The sequence below is a fragment of the Populus euphratica genome, unplaced genomic scaffold, assembly GCF_000495115.2.
Source record: "Populus euphratica unplaced genomic scaffold, PopEup_1.0 scaffold33.1, whole genome shotgun sequence".
Lineage (NCBI taxonomy): Eukaryota > Viridiplantae > Streptophyta > Magnoliopsida > Malpighiales > Salicaceae > Populus > Populus euphratica.
In genome coordinates this window covers 52,040-72,762 of record NW_011499906.1, presented here as the reverse complement: position 1 = coordinate 72,762, position 20,723 = coordinate 52,040, and positions in this window count along the sequence as shown.

Below are 20,723 nucleotides of genomic sequence, written 5' to 3'. Positions count from 1 at the left end.
GTAGTAGTACTAATAATAATAATAATAATAATAATAATAATGAATAAGAAGAAGAATAAGAAGAATTTGATAAGAACTTAGAGATAAAAGATCATTGTAAGGATTAAGCAATATAACAACAAATATCAAGGTTAGAGGATCTACTAATAGTATGTCAAACAAGTATAGTATAAACTCTTATTACTTAATTGGAAACCACACACAAAGGAGGTTCCAATCAGATTATAAATTTTTAACATAATTACATTAGTTATCTTATTCGAATAATGCTAATACTTGTAAATATTATCAGGCATTCATGCTTATAACTTATGTTAACAACAAATCAAGTTCCTTTCATAACTCAGGTGTTGGTTATATTATACAGTATGGGCTATGAAAGTGCTAAGTATTTATTGTACCAACTGTTATACAACATAAATCTAGATTAGTCATTTAATAGGCAAAGTATTAAAGAGTGAATAAGATAACAAATATAAAATATGTTAGTATTAAACATTAAAGTCCATGTTAAGTTTACACTATACTTATTCTTACATCATTAGCATAACCTTTTCACCTTGACATAATAAATTTAACTAAACATAATGAAAGAAAGAAAAATAAATAAACAAAATAAGCATATAAATAAGATCAAAGTTAACAAAGTAAAGGAAAGGAATTGAAAGGCATAAACAATATATTAATGAAAATAAAACTTAAACATCACAAAAATACAAAGAGAGAAAACAAAAGCATGATCTTGATCTGGAGACCAAGATGCCTAAATGCACGGCAAATGCCTCCTTTTATAGGTTAAAATTGGAAACTATTGATTTGATGACTAATTGATGAGTGGGTGACCAACTCTTGACTTGGTGACAATCCTTATCTTCTCTTGTCTGCCCAAAACGTCATTGATAACGTCAGAACTGGAACCACTTAAAAACATGAAAGTTGAAGGAAATTGTCTCAGATTTCTAGGGGGAAAAAGGAGGTCATTTAGCTTTTAGAACGCTAGATATGGGCCAAACACTGAACAGTGTGCGAGCTGTAGGATAAATTCAGACGTCTTTATTATTGCTGCAATTTGGACTTGAAAATGACCTTTTTAAATCTTAGGCTCCATATGAATGTTGTAGGCCTATATCTTACTTTTCCATCCATATAAAGTAGACTTAAATCAATAATAATAATCCAATATGCAACCCACAATCATATGTTAAAGTGTGTGTATGTAAATTAAGGTTTAAGAATACATGTTAAATAAGTATATGAGCAGAATTAACAATCATATGTTAAAGTGTGTGTGTGTAAATTAAGGTTTAAGAATACATGTTAAATAAGTATGTGAGCAGAATTAAGTGATAACAATGCGAGAGTTTGTAAATCTGAATATTTCAGGAAGTATTATAATAGACCTTGTTAAGAATGGTTACTAAGATGCGTCTCAAGAGTCACTTTAACAAAAGAGCTCCTTTACTCTGCCATCCTAGTAACAACAATTATGCACATGCTTTATGAAATGGAAAACATTTTTTTTTATCAACTACTACCCTCTCCCCCCAACCAAAACGAGACATTGTCCTCAATGTTTTAAGGTAGAAAGATAGAGTATAGAAGATATCACCTGAAATAACGAACACCGACAAACCTGAAACACACTAAAACAAAAATAAGAAATAACAAAACACAATAATAAAACCAAAAGACACAAAAATTCACAAATAAAGGCTCAAATCCAATCTAAGCTTTTTACGGCTTTCCTTAGATGACCAATTTATGCGACTCATGGAAGGATCAATCATAGGAATGAAAGATTGTAGTTGGTCAATCAATTGTTCAGCAGTAGCAGCAGAGATTATGATTTGTCGTGCAGAAGATGTTAGAAATTCCTGTTCCACAGCATGATCAAGAAAAGACAATAATTTATCATAATAACCATTAACATTTAACAAACCTATGGGTTTATGGTGAATGTGCAGTTGAGCCCAAGAGGAAATATGAAAGATCTCTTCCAATGTGCCTAGACCACCTGGTAAAGCAATGAAGGCATCAGCATGGTTAAACATTGCATTCATTCGAGCTGACATTGTGGAGACCTGAAGTTCCTCTCCAATTGTTTTTCCAATGATGTCCCCTTATGCCAAAGCTTCAGGGACGACCCCCAAAACTTGACTACCTCCTAAAAATGCAGCTATTGACACACCTCCTATTAACCCAAGACTGCCTCCCCCATACACTAAATGAATCTTTCTCTCAGCTAGCACCTGACCAAGATGATTTGCTGATTCTAAAAACTCCTTTTCTTTCCCAGGACTAGATCCACCGAAAACACAAATATTTCTTATTTGATGACCTGAGGAACTTGCCATTTCTACACACTTCTGTATTTGTTGAATGTATGGGTTGAGTAGAAATGAAAGGAAGGAAGAGAGGGTTTTATAAATGAGAAATTAAAAAGGCAATCATAACACCTATATGTAGTCCTGGGTCGGGGTCGGGGATAGGCTTCCCATCCAGTTTTCTTAAAAACTGGCAAACAGGGTCTTTTTTAGTCAGATTCCCAAGACTAAGTCGATCATGTTCTTTATGAAATAGTGGCCATAAATCATGAATTGCACGATGCACATCTCTACTAGGATGCGTCTCAAGAGTCAATAGAAGATTATCTAAAGACTCCTTACTCAGGCCATCCTTAATGAATTGTATTTTATCTTCACGGTTTATAGATACCATTCCTAAAGAACGACATTGTGTATTACAAGTCCATCTAGCACATCGATGGCAGACTTCCAGTCGTTTTGCACGACGCTTCTTTGCAAAAGTGCTTTTACCTGTTCCAGGCATGTGTGAAATGAAGTTAGAGGACTCACTTGATAATCGGACCTTTGCTTCAATCAACCAGCGAATATCTTCAGGAATTCCATGATTCATTAACAATCTCAATCTTGCACATCTAGCACGGTAAATTTTTGTAATTGCATTCTGAGGCAGAGCGGGAAAATACTTTTTCAATTTTTCAAGATTAGTGTCCATTTTCAAATGAGAATTGGAAGAGAGATTCAAAGAATTGCACAGATATATACACAGATATCAGTAATTGTGGGAAACTAAAAGAACCGACTTAAGTTACGGAGTACCGTTATCCTCCATTTGACCGGGGTGAGAGAAACTAGCAAAAATCACTAAAAAAGAAACACAAAAAAAATGTGAGAAAAATAAAATAATCAACCTTTATCTACAAGATCATTCAAACCAACTGATTCATTTTCACTAGGAAAATTATCAAAGTAAGCTTTCAAACGATGTCCATTTTCCTTAAAATCATTGTCATTCATTGAATTCTCAATATCACAGGCCCCATAAGGATTGCTCCATCTTGGTCTTAGCTCTCTAGGGAATGCATAGAGTTGAGAATTATAAAACAAAACTTTTTGACCAATATCAATCTTTTGACAATTTTCACAAGTTTTGCAGAATGCATGAGTGTCCTTGAACATGGTGGGCCAATAAAATCTATTTTGAAAGATTTTTGTAGTTGTCTTTTTTGACGAGAAACAACTTCCACATGCTTCAGAATGACAAAGTTTAATGACACTACTTACCTTATTGTCGGGAATGAATCTTTGAAATATTTGATCAGGACAATATTTGAATAAGTTAGGGTCATCACAATAAAAGCTCTTCACTTCGTTCAAAAACTTTTCTTTGTCTTGGGTACTCCAATCAGCTGGCAAATCTCCTAAAGCAAGAAAATTGATATTTTTATTATACCAAGGCATTGGACTAAGAGAAAGTAAGGATTCGTTAGGAAAGTAATCATCCATTGGTGTGATGTCAAATGTCGAATCTGTTGTCACTGTTGACAAAAGATTCACATCAACATTTTCTGTGCGTTTGTTATCCGTGATTTCTTTCTCAGAATAAATCATTTGCAAATCTTCAGTTTCATCCAATTCATTTTTACTTAAAGTAGATTCAAGTTGATCATAAACTAATTCCTCAATATGATCTACTTCTTGTAAATCATTATCATCTCCAGGTTGCTTGCAAATGTTGAAAATATTCATCTCCAATGTCATGTTTCCAAATGATAGCTTCATCAGTTGCGAGAAAGGGACGTCCTAAAATAACAGGAAATGAATTACATGCTTCAACAGGTTCTGTGTCCAAGACAATAAAATCCACAGGATAAATGAATTTATCGACTTGTACTAACACATCTTCAATTATTCATCTAGGCACTTTTACAGATCTATCAGCAAGTAAAAGAGATATAGAAGTTGGTTTTAACTCACCTAGATTGAGACTTTGAAAAACTGAATATGGAAGTAAATTCACACTAGCTCCAAGATCAAGTAAGGCTCTTTCAATTTTATGCTCTCCAATAAAGCAAGAAATTGTAGGACAACCAGGGTCTTTATATTTCAAAGCATTATTGTTCTGAAGAATAACACTTACTTGTTCGGCTAGAAAGGCTTTCTTTTTCACATTCAGTTTCCTCTTCACAGTGCATAGATCTTTCAAAAATTTAGCATAGGACGGAACCTGTTTAATAGCATCCAACAATGGTATATTGATCCTTACCTGTTTGAAAATTTCAAAAATTTCAGAGTTGTAATTAACTTTCCTTTGTTTGGTCATGGCTTGAGGAAATGGAAGTGCTGGCGGTGAATCAGTCGTTTCTTTGCAATTTTCAGATTCAACCCCTTCCTTACCCTCAGAGATTGACTCATCATCTTTCTCATAAGGTTCAAGAGAGGGTTTTTCAATAACCTTACCACTGCGCAGAGTAGTGACTGATTTGACTTGATCCATGTGTTGGCTTCCGGAACTACTTGCATTTGCATTGTATTGCCCCTTGGGATTTTGTTGTGGTTGAGATGGAAACTTACCTTTCTCTTGGAAACTAAGAGCAGATGTTAATTTAGCAAGAGTATCTTTAAAATCTGTCATGTTTTGAGCAAGTTGAGTATTGATTGTCTCTTGCTTTTCAATGAATGCATACAAAGTTTCCTCAAAATTTCTTGTAGGAGGTGGAGCATAAGGAGGTGCATATCCATGAGAATTTTGGAAATTATGGTGTGCTTGAAACGGTGGTTGTGAAGTTTGTGCATTGTTGTTCTCACTCTTCCAACTGAAATTTGGGTGATTCCTCCAACCAGGGTTGTATGTTTGGGAGTATGGGTTATGGTTGGCCCTTTGAAAACTGTTTAAAGCATGGGCTTGTTCATGGAGACATTCTTTAAAAGAAGGCAAGGTTGGACAATCGTTGGTTGAGTGTTCATTTGTTTCACAGATTTGACACACAATGTTTTCAACAGATTTTAATTGACCACTCTTTTTCAATTCTAGTGCCTCGACTTTTCTAGCTAAAGATGCAAACTTGGCTTGAAGGTCATGATCTTCCCTAAGGTTGTACATACCTCCACTAGATGTATGAGGTTGAGTTTTACTCGGTGCCTCATAAGTACCCGCGGTGTCCCAATTTTGAGCATTTTCAGCTAACAAGTCTAAGTACTCCATTGCTTCATCAGGGTCTTTATCTTCAAAAGTTCCATTGCACATCAATTCAACCATTTGCCTATCTTTAGGTGTTAACCCTTCATAGAAATGTGAAACCAATCTCCATGTTTCAAAACCATGATGAGGGCAAGTACTAAGCAAGTCTCGATACCTATCCCAACATTGGTAAAATGTTTCTCCTGGTTTTTGAGTGAAAGTAGTGATTTGTCTTTTGAAAGAGTTTGTTCTATGAGATGGAAAAAACTTCTTTAAAAACTGTTGTTGCATTTCATCCCAAGCACGAATGGATCCTGGTCTTAAATTTTGTAGCCATGTTTTAGCTTTATCTTTTAATGAAAAAGGAAAAAGCTTTAATCTGATGGTGTTCATGCTACAATTTAAATTATTATATGTGTTGCACACCTCCTCAAATTCCCTTAAATGCAAGTATGGATTTTCCAATTCCAAACCATGAAAAGAAGGTAAAAGTTGAATAATACCTGGTTTAAAATTAAAATGAGATGCATCAGGAGGAAAAACTATGCATGATGGTGCACTTGTTCTTGTGGGATTCATGTGGTCTCTAAGTGTTCTAGCACGGTTATTCTCATTATTCTCATTATGAAGTGATTGATTATCTTCTTCGGCCATATTTTCTGAAAATGATGAGGATACCCTACAAAGTCTACCACTTGATGTACGTGACCACACTCTCATGCACGTGTAGGAATAAAATAAAAAAGAAGAAGAAAGCAAAAGAAGGAGGAAGAAAACAAAATAAAAAGAAACAAAAGAAAAGAAACAAAGTTATATACAAGAAAAGTGAAAAGAGAAAATAAAATAAATACTATAATTTATACAAGAACTTACCTCCCCGGCAACGGCGCCAAAAACTTGACACGACTAAAAGATTGATGTCTTCTCCCAAGTGCAGGAGTGTCGAAGTAATAAATAACCCGGCAAGACCGGGGTCGAACCACAGGGAGGTTAATTGTACAAATTATAAACAACAATTATAAAACAACAATAACAACAACAACAATAGTAATAATAATAATAATAATAATAATAAAGAAAAAGAAGGAGAAGAAGAAGAAGAAGATGAGAACTTTGAGATGGAATATTAATGTAACGATTAAACAATGATAATAACAAATGTCAAGGTTAGAGGTTCCACTAATGGTATATCAAACAAGTATAGTATAAACTCTTATTATTGAATTGGAAACCACACACAAAGGAGGTTCCAATCAGATTATATATTGTTAACATGATTACATTAGTCATCTTATTCAATTAATGCTAATACTTGTAAATCTCGTCAAGCATTCATGATTATAACTTATGTTAACAATAAATCAAGTTCCTTTCATAGCTCAGGTGTCGGTTATACCATACATTATGGGCTATGAAAGTGCCAAGCATTTGTTGTACCAAGTGTTATACAACATAAATCAAGATTAGTTATTTAACAAGCAAAGTATTAAAGAGTGAACAAGATAACAAATATAAAACATGTTAGTATCAAACATTAAAGTCCATATTAAGTTTACATTATACTTATTCTTACACCATTAGTGTAACCTTTTCACCTTGACATAATTAACTTAGCTAGACATAATGAAAGAAAGCAAAATAGATAAACAAAATAAGAACATAAAAGTTAACTAAGTAAAGGAAAGGAAATGAAAGGCATAAACTTAATATTAATGAAAACAAAGCATAAAAAATACAAAGAGAGAAAGGAAGAGCATGATCTTGATCTGGAAACCAAGATGCCTAAATGCATGGCAAGTGCCTCCTTTTATAGGCCAAAATTGGGTACTATTGATTTGATGACTAATTGATGAGTGGGTGGCCAACTCTTGACTTGGTGACAATCCTTATCTTCTCTTGTCTGCCCAAAATGTCATTGATAACGTCAAAATTGGAACCACTTGAAAACATGAAAGTTGAAGGAAATTGTCTCAGATTTCTAGGGGGGAAAAAAGGAGGTCATTTAGCTTTTAGAACGCTAGATATGGTCCAAACACTGAACAGTGTGCGAGCTGTAGGATAAATTCAGACGTCTTTATTATTGCTCCAATTTGGACTTGAAAATGACCTTTTTAAATCTTAGGCTCCATATGAATGTTGTAGGCCTATATCTTACTTTTCCATCCATATAAAGTAGACTTAAATCCGAGATTAGTCATTTAACAAGCAAAGTATTAAAGAGTGAACAAGATAATAAATACAAAACATGTTAGTATCAAACATTAAAGTCCATATTAAGTTTACACTATACTTATTCTTACACCATTAGTGTAACCTTTTCACCTTGACATAATAAACTTAGCTAGACATAATGAAAGAAAGAAAAATAAATAAACAAAATAAGAACATAAATAAGATAAGAGTTAATAAAGCAAAGGAAAGGAATTGAAAGGAATAAACTTGATATTAATAAAAGTAAAGCATAAACATTACAAAAAATACAAAGAGAGAAAACAAGAGCATGATTTTGATCTAGACACCAAGATGCCTAAATGCATGACAAATGCCTCCTTTTATAGGCCAAAACTGGGAACTATGGATTTGATGACTAATTGATGAGTGGGTGGCCAACTCTTGACTTGGTGACAATTCTTATCTTCACTTTTCTGCCCAAAACATCATTGATAACGTCAAAATTGGAGCCACTTAAAAACATGAAAGTTGTAGGCAATTGTCTTAGCTTTCTTGTGTAACAAAATTTAGCTCATTTCGACTTCTAGAAGTCCAGATATGGCCAAAATACTGAATAGTGCTCGGGTTCGAGGACAGATTCGGGCTTCTTTGTTGTTGCAACAATTTAGACTTGAAAATGGCCTTTTTAGATCTTGGGCTCCATATGAAAGTTGTAGGTCTATGTCTTACCTTTCCATCCATATAAAGTATACCTAAATCTGAGATCTATAGCTCCCGATATGACCCAATTACCGAACAGTGTTCCGGTTTGGATTGCACCGACATCTCTTTTCTAAGTTTGGCCATCTCTTTATCCTTTCAATTTCAGTTCTTAAATTCATCAATCAATCCTTTCATTTATGTGATAGGCTTGCATTTAAAATGAACATTTACCACAAATTAAAGGTATCTTATATTATTAGATATATTATTATAAAACATGCTTTAGTTAAAGAGTTATTGATACTTCAAGTGCAAAATGATGATATAAAACCTTAATAAAAATGCACTTTTAAGTACTAATCATCCCCCAACCAGCTTATTACTAGTTCCTAGTAATCAAGGCATTAAAATAGAAAAACAATTTGTAAATTTCATAAAGCAAGGTATTCATCATTCAACTTCCATTAATTTATTCGAATAAACAAACTCTCATTAAATTTATATATCTGCTCAATACCTCTTAAACAAGATATTAATAAACTGTTTTTTTTGTGCTCAATATATCAACACATAGTTATGGGGCTTTTCTTGGAAGAAAACAAAACTTTTATTCTAATGTTTAAGGTTAATTTTCTTGGGTTAAGATCTTGGAAGAAAACAAAATTTTTGTTCTAATGTTTAAGGTTAACTTCCTTGGATTATTTTTTATTATTTTTTCTTTTTTTTTAAATATATATACATATAACTTAAAACACCATACATCTTTAACCCATATAACAAGCTTTCAACTAATGACTCTAAGACCAGTTAATCCTAGAGCATTAGGTGTTGAGACACCCCTACAAGCTTAGTAACTCGGGTTGCCGATACTGATACTTAGATAGTGCAATGTTTGATTTTCTTAAGCTTTTCTCCTCAACCCATGTAACAAGCATTGGACCAATAGCTCCCAAGTCAGTTGACTTTAGGGTATTAGGTTTTAAAACACCCCTTCGAGTTTAATTGCTTAGGTTAGGGAGACTACGAAACTAAATTTATCTATATTTTTATTATTATTATTATTTTTGCTCTTTTTTTTGTTTTTTTTTTTCAAATTATATACTATCCATTTCCCTTAGTTGTTACCTTTAAAAGAACATAAATATTATAATAATCCAATGTGCAACCTACAATCATATGTTAAAGTGTGTGTGTGAAAATTAAGGTTTAAGAATACATGTTAAATAAGTATATGAGTAGAATTAAGTGATAATAATGCGAGAGGTTATAAACCTAAATATTTCAAGAAGCATTATAATAGACCTTGTTAAGAATCATTAGTAAGATGCGTCTCAAGAGTCACTTTAACAAAAGAGCTCCTTTACTTTGTCATCTTAGTAACAACAATTTTACACATGCTTTATGAAATGAAAAACACAGTTAGTTAAAAATTTTTTATCAACTACTACTCTCTCCCCCCAATCAAAATAAGACATTGTCCTCAATATCCTAAAGTAGAAAGATAGAATAGAGAAGACATTACCTAAAATAAAAAACACTAATAAACCTGAAACACACTTAAAGAAATATAAGAAACAACAAAACACAATAATAAAAGCAAAAGACACAAAGATTCACAAATGAAGACTCAAATCCAATCTAAGATTTTGACGGCTTTCCATAAATGACCAATATATGCGACTCATGAAGGGATCAATTACAGGAATGAAATATTGTAATTGATTAATCAATTGTTCAACAGTAATAGTAGAGATTATGATTTGTTGTGCAGAAGATGTTAGATATTCCTGTTCCACAGCATGATCAAGAAAAGACAACAACTTATCATAATAACCCTTAACATTTAACAGACCTATAGGTTTATGTTGAATGTGCAGTTGGGCCCAAGAGGAAATATGAAAGATATTTTTCAATGTACCTAAACCACCTGGTAAAGCAATGAAGGCATCAACATGGTTAAACATTGTATTCATTCAAGTAAATATTATGGAGACTTGTAGTTCCTCTCTAATTGTTTTTCCAATGATATCCCCTTGTGCTAAAGCTTCGGGGACGACCCCCAAAACTTGACTACCTCTTAAAAATGCAACTATTGACACACCTCTCATTAACCCAAGACTGCTTCTCCCATATACTAAATGAATCTTTCTCTTAGCTAGCACCTAACCAAGATATTTTGTTGATTCTAAAACTCATTTTCGTTTCCAAGACTGGATCCACCAAAAACACAAATATTTCTTATATGATGACCTGAGGAACTTGCCATTTCTACACACTTCTATATTTGTTGAATGTATAGGTTGAGTAGAAATGAAAAGAAGGAAGAAAAGATTTTATAAATGAGAAATTAAAAAGGCAATCATACCACCTATATGTAGGCCAGCTGGGGTCTCACACACACTCTCTTTTTTTCTTTTTCTTTTTTTGAGAAAGCATGTGTATTTACAGATAGTTGTGATTGTGGCTCACATCTTCCTTTAGTTTTATGTCCAAGAACAGTTTAAATGCCTTTTATGGGTTGGGGATAGGCTTCCCATCCAATTTTCTTAAAAACTGGCAAACAGAGTCTGTTTTAGTCAGATTCCCAAGACTAAATTGATCGTGTTTTTTATGAAAATATGGCTATAAATCATGAATTGCACATTGCACATCTCCACTAGGATGTGTCTCAAGAGTTAATAAAAGATTATCTAAAGACTCCTTAGTCAGGCCATCCTTAATGAATTGTATTTTATCTTTACGGTTTATAGATACTATTCCTAAAAAATGACATCGTGCATTACAAATCTATCTGGCATATTGATGACAGACTTTCAGTTGTTTTGCACGATGTTTCTTTGCAAAAGTGCTTTTACCTATTCTAGACATGTGTGAAATGAAAGAATTGTAAAACTCACCTAATAATCAAACCTTTACTTCAATTAACCAGCGAATCTCTTTAGGAATTTCATGGTTCATTAACAATCTCAATCTTACACACCTAGCTCGGTAAAGTTTTGTAATCACATTTTGAGGCAAAGCAGGAAAATACTTTTCTAATTTTTCAAGAGTGGTGTCTATTTTTTAAGATAAGAAGTGGAAAAGAGATGCAAAGAGAAGAGAAGGAACAAGGAATTGAACAAATATATACATAGATATCAGTTATCATGGGAAACTAAAAGAACCGACTTAAGAGTCACGGAGTACCGTTATCCATCATTTAACTGGGGTGGGAGAGACTAGCAAACCAAGAGTCACAAAAAAACAAAACAAAACACAAAAACAATGTGAGAAAAACAAAATAATCAACCTTTATTTATAGGATCATTCAAACCGGTGAATTCATTTTCACTAGAAAAATTATCAAAGTAAGCTTTCAAACGATGTCCATTTATCTGAAAACATCATCATTCTTTGAATTCTCAATATCAAAGGCCCCATAAAGATATACATGTTTCTCAATAAATGGATTGCTCCATCTTGATCTTAACTATCTAGGGAATAAATAGAGTCAAGAATTATAAAACCAAACTTTTTGACAATTTTCATAAGTTTTGCAGAATGCATGCGTGTCCTTGAACATGGTAAGCCAATAAAATCTATTTTAAAAAATTTTCACAGCTATTTTTTTTATGAGAAATGACTCCTACATGCTTTAGAATGACAAAGTTTAATGACACTTACCTCATTGTCAGGAATGCATCTTTGAAGTATTTGATCAGGACAATATTTGAATAAGTTAGGGTTATCATAATAAAAGTTTTGCACGTCCTTTAAAATTTTTCTTTTTTCTTTTGTATTCCAGTGAGTTGGCAAAAATTCTGAAGTAAGAAAATTGAGATTTTTATCATACCAAGACATTGGACTAAGAGAAAGTAAGGATTCGTTAGGAAAGTAATCATCGATTGGTGTGATGTCAGATGTCGAATCTGTTGTCACTTTTGACAAAAGATCCATATCAACATTTTTTATGCGTTTTTCATTCGTGATTTCTACTTGAGAATAAATCATTTGCAAATCTTTAGATTTATCCAACTTATTTTTACTTAAAGTAGATTCAAGTTGATCATAAACTAATTCTTCAATATGATCTACTTCTTGTAATTCATTATCATCTCCAAGTTGCTTGCAAATGTTGAAAATATTCATCTCCAATGTCATGTTTCTAAATGATAACTTCATCACTCCATTCCTACAATTAATCAATGCATTAGAAGTTGCAAGAAATGGACGTCCTAAAATAACAGGAAATGAATTACATGCTTCAATAGGTTGTGTATCCAAGACAATAAAATCTACAGGATAAATGAATTTATCGACTTGTACTAACACATCTTCAATTATTTCTCTAGGCACTTTTATAGATCTATCGGCAAGTCAAAGAGTTACAGAAGTTGGTTTTAACTCACCAAGATTGAGACTCTGAAAGAAAGAATATGGAATTAAATTCATACTGGCTCCAAGATCAAGTAAGACTTTTTAAATTTTATGTTCTCTAATAAAGCAAGAAATTGTAGGACAACCAGGGTCTTTATATTTCAAAGCATTATTGTTTTGAAGAGTGACACTTACTCGGCTAAAAAGACTTTCTTTTTTACATTCAGTTTTCTCTTTATAGTTTATAGATCTTTTAAAAATTTAGCACAGGAAGGAACCTATGTAATAGCATCCATCAAATGTATATTGATCCTTACCTGTTTGAATGTTTTAAAGATTTTAGAATTATGATTGACTTTTCTTTGTTTGGTCATAGCATTAGGAAATGGAAGTGCTGGCGGGGAATTAGTCTTTTCTTTGGAATTTTCAGATTCAACCCCTCCTTACCCTCAAAGATTAACTCATGATCATTCTCACAAGGTTCAAGAGTGGGTTTTTCAATAACCTTATCACTACGAAGAGTACTGACTGATTTGACTTGATCTATGTGTTGGCTTCCGAAACTACTTGCATTTGCATTACACTGCCCCTTGGGATTTTGTTGTGGTTGAGATGGAAACTTACCTTTCTCTTGGAAACTTAGAGCAGATGTCAATTTTCCAAGAGTATCTTTAAAATCTATCATGTTTCGAGCAAGTTGAGTGTTGATTGTCTCTTGCATTTCAATGAATGCATGCATTGTTTCCTCAAGATTTCTTTTAGGAGGTGGAGCATAAGGAGGTGCATATCCATGAGAATTTTGGAAATTATGGTGTGCTTAAAATGGTGGTTGTGAAGTTTGTACATTATTATTATCACTCTTCCAATTGAAATTTGGGTGATTTCTCCAACCAGGGTTGTATGTTTGCAAGTATGGGTTGTGGTTGGCCCTTTGGAAACTGTTTAAAGCATGGGCTTGTTTATAGAGACATTCCTTAAAAGAAGGCAAGGTTGGACAGTTATTAGTTGAGTGTTCATTTGTTTCACATATTTGACACATAATGTTTTCAACATATTTTAATTGACCACTCTTTTTTAATTCTAGTGCCTCGACTTTTCTAGCTAAAGATGCAAACTTGGCTTGGAGGATATGATATTTCCTAAGGTTGTACATACCTCCACTGGATGTATGAGGTTGAGTTTTACTCGGTGCCTTATAAGTACCCGCGGTGTCCCAATTTTGAGTATTTTCAGCTAACAAGTCTAAGTACTTCATTGCTTCATTAGGGTCTTTATCTTTAAAAGTTTCATTGCATATCAATTCAACCATTTGCCTATCTCTAGGTGTTAACCCTTCATAAAAATATGAAACTAATCTCCATGTTTCAAAACCATGATGAGGGCAAGTATTAAGCAAGTCTCGATACCTATCCCAACATCATGTTTCAAAACCATGATGAGGGCAAGTATTAAGCAAGTCTCGATACCTATCCCAACATTGGTAAAATGTTTCTCCTGGTTTTTGAGTGAAAATAGTGATTTGTCTTTTGAAAGAGTTTGTTCTCCGAGATGGGAAAAACTTCTTTAAAAACTATTATTGCATTTCATCCCAAGCACAAATGGATCCTAGTCTCAAATTTTATAGCCATGTTTTAGCTTTAACTTTTAATGAAAAAGGAAAAAGCTTTAATATAATGGTGTTCATGCTACAATCTAAGTCATTATACGTGTTATAGACCTCCTCAAATTCCCTTAAATGCAAGTATGGATTTTCTAAATGTAAGCCATGAAAAGAAGGTAAAATTTGAATAATACCTAGCTTAAAATTAAAATGAGATGTATCAAAAGGAAAAACTATACATGGGTGCACTTGTTCTTGTAGGATTCATGTGGTCTCTAAGTGTTCTAACATGATTATTCTCATTATTCTCATTATGAAGTGATTGATTATCTTCTTCGGCCATATTTTCTGAAAATGATGAGGATGCCCTACAAAGTCTACCACTTAATATACGTGACCACACTCTTATGCACGTGTAGGAATAGAATAAAAGGAAGAAGAAAACAAGAGAAAAGAAACAAAGTTATATACAAGAAAAGTAAAAATAAAAAATAAAATAAATACTATAATTTATATAAGAACTTGCCTCCTCGGCAACGGCGCCAAAAACTTGACATGATCAAAAGACTGATGTCTTCTCCCAAGTACAGGAGTGTCGAAGTAATAAATAACCCAACAAGATCGGGATCGAACCGCAGGAAGGTTAATTGTATAAATTATAGATAACAATAATATAACAACAATAGTAATGATAATAATAATAATAATAATAATAATAATAATAGCAGTAGTAGTAATATTATTAATAATAATAATAATAGAAGAAGAAGAAGAAGATGATGATGATGATGATAAAAACTTTGAGATGGAATATTAATGTAAGGATTAAACAATGATAATAACAAATGTCAATGTTAGAAGTTCCACTAATGGAATATCAAACAAGTATAGTATAAACTCTTATTATTCAATTGGAAACCACGCACAAAGGAGTTTTCAATCAGATTATAAATTATTAATATGATCACAAAAGTTATCTTATTCGATTAAAGCTAATACTTGTAAATCTCGTTAGGCATTCATGATTATAATTTATGTTAACAACAAATCAAGTTCCTTTCACAGCTCAGATATCTGTTATACCATACAGTATCGGCTATGAAAGTGTCAAGCATTTGTTGTACCATGTGTTATACAACATAAATCTAGATTAGTCATTTAACAAGTAAAGTATTAAAGAGTAAACAAGATAACAAATACAAAACATGTTAGTATCAAACATTAAAGTACATATTGAGTTTACATTATATTTATTCTTACACCATTAATGTAACCTTGTCACCTTGACATAATAAACTTAGCTAGACATAATGAAAGAAAGAAAAGTTAATTAAGTAAAGGAAAGGAAATGAAAGGCGTAAACTTGATATTAATGAAAGCAAAGAATAAACATTACAAAAAATACAAAGAGAGAAAACAAGAACAGGATCTTGATTTGAAAATGCCTAAATACATGGCAAATGCCTCCTTTTATAGGCCAAAATTAGAAACTATTGATTTGATGACTAATTGATGAGTGGGTGGCCAACGCTTGACCTGGTAACAATCCTTATCTTCTTTTCTCTACCTAAAATATCATTGATAATATCAGAATTTGAACCACTTAAAAACATGAAAGTTGTAGGAAATTATCTTAGATTTCTAGGAAAACAAATGGAGGTCATTTGGACTTCTAGAACTCCATATATGGGCCAAAAACTGAACAGTGTGCGGATTATAGGACAAATTCGGACTTCTTTGTTGTTGCTACAATTTGGATTTGAAACTGGCCTTGTCAAATCTTGGGCTGCATATGAAAGTTGTAGACCTATGTCTTACCTTTCTATCCATATAAATTAGACCTAAATTCAAGATCTATAGCTCTAGATATGATCCAATTACTGAATAGTATTTTGGTTTGGACTGCACCAACATCTATTTTCTAAATTTGGCCATCTCTATGTCCTTTCAATTTCAGTTCTTAAATTCATCAATCAATCCTTTTATTTATGTGATAGGCCTGCATTTAAAATAAACATTTACCACAAATTAAAGGTATCTTATATTATTAGATATATTATTATAAAGCAAGCTTTAGTTAAGAAGTTATTGAAACTTCAAGTGCAAAATGATGATATAAAATCTTGATACAAATGCACTTTTATATACTAATCACCCTCCACCCTTCATTTTGCCTTCACTTCTTCCTCCACTATGCAAAACGTGCATAATGCATGTCTACTGCAGGGAGAAGCTGGTTACTGTGCTTATGCACAGTAACCAGCCCATGCAGTTGGGCCAGGTTCGACCCAGCCCATTTTAAAAAAAATCAAATGCTTGTTTTAGAATTTTTTATAATTTGTTTTGCATATTTTTATGTAATTTTGATTAATATCGGGCAATATTTTTATGTTGTAAAAATATAAATCTGATATTAAAATACCCAGTTTTCGTCAAAACTTTCAAAAAATTGAAAAAAATTGAAAAAAATAAAAACTAGTTTTGTGCATACAACCAAGTGTCTCAAAGCTAAAAAACAATTATATTGTTTTTTCATACACCAAAAACAATACTTTAGCATGCATTTTTGGCTTTAATAACCAATTTATTAAAGTCAAGAGAACATTGGCTAAAATTTCAAAAACAATAAAAATTTTATTTTATTTATCGCTTAGTATCCGGGATATGACATTACACGTAATGCGTATTCCGGATATTTAAGTTATTTTTTTGGACAATAAATCTGTTAGGTTTAATTACATCTTAAGATAAGAACCTCCTTATTGAGGAGGACGTGTCTTGAACTTTAGACAGATGATTGATACTTAAAAGTGTATTTTTATCAAGGTTTTATATCATCATTTTGCACTTGAAGTATCAATAACTCCTTAACTAAAGCATGTTTTATAATAATATATCTAATAATATAAGATACCTTTAATTTATGGTAAATGTTCATTTTAAATGCAGGCCTATCACATAAATAAAAGGATTGATTGATGAATTTAAGAATTGAACGGACAAAGACATGGCCAAACTTAGAAAAGAGATGTCGGTGCAATCCAAACTGGAATACTGTTCGGTAATTGGGTCATATCTGGAGCTGTAGATCTCAGATTTAGGTCTACTTTATATAGATGGAAAGGTAAGACATAGGCCTACAACTTTCATATGGAGCCCAAGATCTAAAAAGACCATTTTCAAGTCCAAAATGTAGCAACAACAAAGATGTTCGAATCTGTCTTCTAGCCCGAGCACTCTTCAGTATTTGGCCCATATCTGGAGTTCTAGAAGTTCAAATGAGCTGATTTTGTTACACAAGAAAGTAGAGACAATTTCCTACAACTTTCATGTTACAAGTGACTCCAATTTTGACGTTTTGGGCAGACAAGAGAAGATAAGGATTGTCACCAAGTCAAGACTTGGTCACCCACTTGTCAATTAGTCATCAAATCAATAGTTTCCAATCTTAGTCAAGACTTGGTCACCCCCTTGTCAATTATTGGCATTTGCCATGCATTTAGGCATTTTAGTGTCCAAATCAAGATCATGCTCTTGCTTTCTCTCTTTGTATTTTTTGTAATGTTTATGCTTTGTTTTCATTAATATCAAGTTCATGCCTTTCATTTCCTTTACTTAGTTAACTTTTTATCTTATTTATGTTCTTATTTTGTTTATCTATTTTTCTTTCTTTCATTATGTCTAGCTAAGTTTATTATGTCAAGGTGAAAATGTTACACTAATGGTGCAAGACTAAGTATAGTATAAACTTAATATGGATTTTAATGTTTGATACTAACATGTTTTATATTTGTTATCTTGTTCACTCTTTAATACTTTGCTTGTTAAATGACTAATCTTGATTTATGTTGTAGAACACTTAGTACAGCAAAGGCTTGGCACTTTCATAACCCATACTGTATGGTATAACCGACACCTGAGCTATGAAACGAACGTGATTTGTTGTTAACCTAAGTTATAATCATGAATGCTTGACACAATTTACAAGTATTAGCATTAATTGACTAAGATGACTAATGTAATCATGTTAACAATCTATAATCTGATTGGAACCTCCTTTGTGTGTGGTTTCCAATTGAACAATAAGAGTTTATATTATACTTGTTTGACATACCATTAGTGGATCCTCTAACCTTGACACTGTTTGTTATCATTATTTAATCCTTACGTTAATTTTCCATCTAAAGGTTCTCATCAACTTTTCTTCTTCTTCTTCTTCTTCTTCTTTTTCTTTACTATTGTTATTATTATTATTATTATTATTATTACTACTACTATTACTACTACTACTACTAGTATTATCAGTATTATTATTGCTACTATTATTATTGTTGTTGCTATTGCTACTATTATTATTGTTGTTGTTATTGTTACTATTGTTGTTGTTTATAATTGTTGTTTATAATTTGTACAATTAACCTCCTTGTGGTTCGACCCCGGTCTTACCGGGTTATTTATTACTTCGACACTCCTGCACTTGGGAGAAGACATCAATCTTTCAGTCGTGTCAAGTTTTTGGCGCCGTTGCCGGGGAGGTAAGTTTTGTATAAATTATAATATTTATTTTATTTTCTCTTTTTACTTTTCTTGTATATAACTTTGTTTCTTTTCTCTTGTTTCTTCTTCTTTTGTTTTCTTTTTCCTTTTATTCTATTCCTACACGCGCATGATTCCTACACGTGCATGAGAGTGTGGTCACGTACATCAAGTGATAGACTTTGTAAGGTATCCTCATCATTTTCAGAAAATATGGCCAAAGAAGATAATCAATCATTTCATAAAAAGAATAATGAGAATAATCGTACTAGAACACTTAGAGATCCCATGAATCCCACAAGAACAAGTGCACCATCATGCATAGTTTTTCCTCCCAATGCATCTCATTTTAATTTTAAGTCAGGCATTATTCAACTTTTACCTTCTTTTCATGGCTTAGAATTGGAAAATCCATACTTGAATTTAAGGGAATTTGAGGAGGTCTGCAACACATATAATAATTTAAATTGTAGCATGAACACCATCAGATTAAAGTTTTTTTTCTTTTTCATTAAAAGATAAAGCTAAAACATGGCTACAAAATTTGAGACCAGGATCCATTCGTACTTGGGATGAAATGCAACAACAGTTTTTAAAGAAGTTTTTCCCATCTCATAGAACAAACTCTTTCAAAAGACAAATCACCACTTTCACTCAAAAATCAGGAAAAACATTTTACCAATGTTGGGATAGGTATCGAGACTTGCTTAATACTTGCCCTCATCATGGTTTTGAAAGATGAGGGATAGGTATCGAGACTTGCTTAATACTTGCCCTCATCATGGTTTTGAAAGATGGAGATTGGTTTCATATTTTTATAAAGGGTTAACACCTAGAGATAGGCAAATGGTTGAATTGATGTGCAATGGAACTTTTGAAGATAAAGATCCTGATGAAGCAATGGAGTACTTAGACTTGTTAGATGAAAATGCTCAAAATTAGGACACCGCGGGTACTTATGAGGCATCGAGTAAAACTCAACCTCATATATCTAGTGGAGGTATGTACAACCTTAGGGAAGATCATGACCTTCAAGCCAAGTTTGTATCTTTAGCTAGAAAAGTCAAGGCACTAGAATTGAAAAAGAGTGGTCAATTAAAATTTGTTGAAAACATTGTCAATTAAAATCTGTTGAAAACATTGTGTGTCAAATATGTGAAACAAATGAACACTCAACTAATAACTGTCCAACCTTGCCTTCTTTTAAGGAATATCTCCATGAACAAGCCCATGCTTTAAATAGTTTCCAAAGAGCCAACCACAACCCATACTCACAAACATACAACCTTGGTTGGAGAAATCACCCAAATTTTAGTTGAAAGAGTAAAAACAACAATGCACAAACTTCACAACCACCATTTCAAGCACACCACAATTTCCAAAATTCTCATAGATATGCACCTTCTTATGCTCCACCTCCTAGAAGAAATCTTGAGGAAACATTGCATGCATTCATTGAAAAGCAAGAGACAATCAATACTCAACTTGCTTAAAACATGACTGATTTTAAAGATACTCTTGCAAAATTCACATCTGCTCTTAGTTTTCAAGAGAAAGGTAAGTTTCCATCCCAACCACAGCAAAATCTCAAAGGGAAATACAATGTAAATGCAAGTAGTCTTGGAAGTCAACACATGGATCAAGTCAAATCAGTCATCACTTTTTTTAGTGGTAAGGTTATTCAAAAACCAATTCTTGAACCATGTGAGAAAGATGATGAGTCAATCTCTAAAGGTAAGGAAGGGGTTGAATCTGAACATTGCAAAGAAAAGACTGATTTCCCACCAGCACTTCCATTTCCTCATGCCATGACCAATTAAGAAGAAATTGAGGATGAAAAAGGCACTGAAAATGTTGATGCGGATCTTTTATC